General features: G+C 35.2%; 1 pseudogene; it reads left to right on the forward strand.

Moving 5' to 3' along the window:
* The first annotated feature begins 2,325 nt into the window (after positions 1 to 2,325).
* LOC138149325 (bifunctional phosphoribosylaminoimidazole carboxylase/phosphoribosylaminoimidazole succinocarboxamide synthetase pseudogene) lies at positions 2,326 to 3,599 on the forward strand (annotated as a pseudogene).
* Positions 3,600 to 5,058: the final 1,459 nt, after the last annotated feature.

Below are 5,058 nucleotides of genomic sequence, written 5' to 3' on the forward strand. Positions count from 1 at the left end.
CTGGATTTGGAATCATCCCTACTGTCTCTAGATGCCATTCTGCATCATAGAGCACTCAGTTTGGAACCAGAAGACTTGAGTGCGTGTTTTTTTTTTTTTTTGTGAAGTCAGATTTGGACAAATTTTGATTTCTTCTCAGGTTTCTATGACTCTGAAATACAGATTGTTTTATCTGGAAAATAAACTGTATTTTTTTCCAGTGGGAAAAAAACATTGATTTTACTAATAAACTAATAAATAAAATTTACTAATAAACTAATTCCCTAAAGTAAAATGTAATATTCTCAACCAAATCTGAAAACAAAAGAGACTGTTGTCCAGTGGTCTTGCAATTATTTTACACTACCATCTTTTTCAGAAATATTAAGCTCCCAACAAGTAGATTATAAAGTTGTCACTCCATTAAATTCTAAAATAGTGAAAACAAATGACCCATCTCCAAGAGTGTCATATTTCTGGAGGTTGGTGTGATTAGGGATCTCTCTTAAATCTATATGCTCCATTAAGCTCAGTTAGGAAGAATAGTTCCAGGCTTTGAGGGACAATTAATATCTCACAGGCAACAACATTCTTGAATAGGAAGCCAGGATTTCAGTTACACCTGAGCAGAAAATAATACTTTCTAGTGCTTGGTTGAAACACTCATTCAGAAGTGAAGTTTGGTGGGAAGGTGGAGGAAGGTGTTATTAAAAACTGAGGATTATTTGAATTAATTGTTTGCAACAGGTAAATGCATGTGTTTAACTTTCTGGAGTTGGGGATTGGGGGAGAAGAAAAGAAAGAGGGAGGGCTTGGGAGTGAAAGGTCTTTATGATTTTTCCAGGGTTTGAATACATAAATAACAATGGTCCTGTAAGAAGGACAGAAGCTTTAGGGTTAACCTTTCTGCACGTTTGTGAATAACCTCTTCACCCAGGAAAGGATCTTCTGTTGCTGGCTCCCTGCATCAATCATTTCTATAGGAAACATGAACACTTTGCCATCTAGTTTGAAATAAAAACTAGAACAAAAACCTAACCTAAAAAAGGGGGCTTTTATTTTCTGTGGCTTTCTTGGATAAAATATTAAAAGATAGATTATTTTTAAAATAAATTTTAATTTCTTTTATTTTTATAGCACCTACATTTCTTATCTCGTGGAAAGGTGCTTTGTCATTGCTTGTAACAAAGAATAAATTGTTCAGCAAAAGTAACTGACACATTGAAAAAGTTTGACATTAATTACGTGCAACCTTTTTCACCCATAGCCCCCATCTCTGTAAATGTTGGTTGGAGGTGCCTAATAGATGTGTTCTTGTCTATAAGCTCAGCACTATAGACATTTAAAATAGCCGTACTTTGGTATGTGGCCACTTTGAGTGTTATTGAGCTTTAGCATTCTGTAGGACTTGCTGGAATTGGTATGTGATTCCCCCCCACCCCAAAACCCTGGAGATGAAAAATTCACTTGAGAGTTGGGGGAGAGCAAGATCTAGTCTATTTTTCTGGATAAATGTTATATAATAAATCTGTAATCATTGATGCAAAAAGAGTGTTTATGATAGTCATCAAATTAATCCTTCCCTTTGGAATTCAAATAGCATAGCAACATACCTGATTGGAGTTGGTCACCAAGTGGGGGAGGGGAAGGGGGAGAACATTTCTCCCTCTTGTCATTTGTCTTTCCCACTGACCGTCTGTCTTCCTTCTCAGTGGGGTGGGGGGTGGTCCATGTGCAAGAAAAATAGGAATGGAAGATTGAAGGGAAAGATCAGGGTCATTAATAATGCTTAATAAAGTTATATTGGTCCATTCAGATAATCAAATTATAGTTTTAAAAACATTCAAAAATCATTTACATGAGCAGGTTATGATTATTGAAGAAGAAAATCTAGTTGCTTGTAGCTTTCTTCTTGAAGACTAATGTTTTAATAGAATCATATTTTCTTTTAAAAAATATTTCCTTGTAAAATGAATCCCGGCTCTAATATTGCAGGTCATATGTGCCCTATTGTTTGCTATAACTCAACATATCAAACTCCAGGGAATTACGTTTAATATTTTTTAAAATGTGGAAAGAAAGCTGGCCTTGAAGCCACAAAGATGTGTATTTAAGTCCTGTCTGACACACACACTGGCTACAGTGTCTGGAACGTAGTAGGTACTTAATAAATGCTTGACTTATGTGACCCTGGGCAAGTCAATTAACCTCTCTAAATTGAAGAGAAGGTGTCAATATGCACCAGTGGAGGGAGTTGCATTATTTGGAAGTTCACTCTACTAAAAAAAAATCCTAATCTCTCCTTCCCAGATTTTTGCTGTTGTCCCTTATACTGCAGCCAGGGAAATGGTGACCATGAAAATACTAAAGATTGGTAAGAAACTTAATGAGACTGAAACAAAAGAAGTCTGTGAATTATTGTATAGCCTTTGGGAAAGTCCTGGTCCCAGAGTCCAGGTGACAGCAGGCAATATAGGTAGAAAAAAATCACTGGGAAGGTAATCTCAAACAAAATTACCAGTTGTTACAGGAAGCCAGTCTAAAAATCACTTTTTCAAAACATGTGATGAGATAGCTTTCATTGCATCTTAAAGTGAAATAATTCCAATTGGGTATGAAGAAGAATTATAATTGATTCTTTTCTCAAAAGAAATCCTGGTGACAAAGAAGGATTCTTATCTACCTAAAGTGGAGTTGTTTTTCAAGGATGATGCCAAAAATGATCCACAGTGGTCTCAAGAACAGCTCATTGCTGCAAAATGGTTCTTTGCTGGACAGTATGGGTTGGATTGAAGTGGATATTAGGAGTCATTCCACACATGCTATTTTTGAAGTACTGGAAAAATCCTGGTTACCTCAGAATTGTACATTAGTTGAAGTGAAGATTAAATTTGGTGTTGATGAAACAACAAAAGAAATTGTTTTTGTCAGTGTTACTGATGATTATTCTTAGTGGCTCTAGCCATCTGGTGATCCAACCCAACAGAAAGATAAGTAGTCATGCTGGGACCTTAATGAAGGCCTCCAGATAGTGAAGAAAGACTTTGAATGGGTTACTGAAAGAGTGGGGTTTCTTCAAAAAGGGTATAGTCCATGCAGAGTTGTGGTATTGATGGTTTCAATTTCTGACCTTGGTCATTGTGAAAAAATTAAGGTTTGTAGAAACTATAGCACTCCCTGTGATCTTTGACTAACATCTCTGACCATAAAGGACGTGATGAAACTCTAAAGATTAAAGCAGAGTATGAAGGGGATGGTATTCCTACTGAATTTGTGACAGGGGTTGGCAGAAGCAATGGTTTGGGACCAGTGATGTTCAGTAATACTGCATATCCAGAAGTTGGCTACCCTCTCTTTATGCCTAATGGGGCGCTTCGGATGTATAGTCCTCACTTCAAAAACTTATGGATCATAGCTATTCAACTGTACTTATTCTTGAGGAAACAGCTCAATTTGTGGCCCAAATATTTGGATTAAATAATTATTTGGCATGGACTCAACTTTGAACAAACATGTTAAGCACATAGGTTTCCTTGAAGCAGGCAGATAAGAAAATGAGAATTTGGCTCGTAAGCAGAAAGCAGAGAAAGCAGTGTGTTTTTAAAAATAGAGAACAATAAGATTCTACTTTAGCTTCAAAGAATGTTACAGATCAGGCAAGAGAAAAGATATTGTAAACAAATCATAGAAAAATGCTAATAACATTTCTTGGAGTTAAAAAAAATAACAAGTATAGTTCTTATACTGAGGGTTTTTTTTAAGGGTATGTTTCTTCTCTTCCTTCATTAATGCCAATAAATGACTAGAAATCATGGATTTTACTGACTGACTTTCACCGGTTAAGCATTAAAGCAGTTTTACTTAGATGACTTCATTGCCAATTATTATATATAATAAAATTTCCATTTAATTTCAATTTGTTTTCAAAGAAACCAAACACTAAATTTTGACGGATTATAATGTCACAAGGAGGGAGCTCATTAATCTTTCATAGAAAATCCTCTGAAAATTTTAATGTAATAAAAAGCCTAGGCAAACATAACCCTTCTCTTCTTTGGAAGTGTTAAGTATCTTGGAGAGTTCCCCTTAACGTGTTTACCACTACTAAATAAAATGCTGGGGAAATTTTTTTTTTTCAGTTTTTTTTCAGTTCAAAATAAAAACCAAACAAGGTGGAAAATCTGACTCTTTTGGTCAATGTCATCACAGAATGATTTTTTTTAAGTTACAATAGTTACTTAAAAGGTCTGTATCATTTACCATCACCATTAGTAGTAATATAATATTAATAAATACTTATATTTTTATAGGTTTTACATGAAGAACTCTCTATACAATGTTTCTGAGTGGTAGTTAGTGCAAGGATTATTGTTTCTATGTTATAGGAGGGGAAATTGAGGCTCAAGGATGAAATGACTTTCTCAAAGCTAGTGTTAACAGCTGTGGTTTGAAGAAAGGTTTCCTGGCTACGAGTCTGGCTTTCCATTGTAGCACACTGCCTATTTATTTAGAATCATAGAAGTTCAGAATTATTTATAGCTACTTATCCCCACCCTCCCACTTTCTCCATCTTAATTGTCATCACTCTTATGCCTGACTTAAAAAAGTTGCAGGTTAAAGATGTTCTGGTGTATTTTTTTGTTTTAATTTTCCCATGGCTATGAAAACCTCCTGATATTTCATTTACATATACAAGTGTGAAATGCTTTTGCTAAATCATTTGAATCTTACAGTCATACAGAGACTCACAGACAGTTAGTGATAGTAGACAATTGAAAGATCACCTAATCCAAATCCCTTGTAAAGTTAGAGAAAATGGGCCTTCTGGGCAAAGAAACTTGCCTACAGATCACTTAGGGAGTTATCTCAGTTCCCTAGGTCACTCCACCTTACTCTCCAGTGCCTGAATTATTAAAGTAATGTGTGATACATTTTCAGTTATCCAGTCTATTGGATGTAAGAAATCAAATAATTAAAACATAACCATTAACTTTGGTTTGTTTATAGAGGCATCTTTGTTCAAATTTGTGTAAATTGAATTGTGTCTTACATGATCCAGGAGAACTGGTTGCTTAAAAG

Source organism: Petaurus breviceps, unplaced genomic scaffold (genome assembly GCF_028583685.1).
Source record: "Petaurus breviceps papuanus isolate PSGF00001 unplaced genomic scaffold, PetGlider_PUasm1.0 90847, whole genome shotgun sequence".
Lineage (NCBI taxonomy): Eukaryota > Metazoa > Chordata > Mammalia > Diprotodontia > Petauridae > Petaurus > Petaurus breviceps.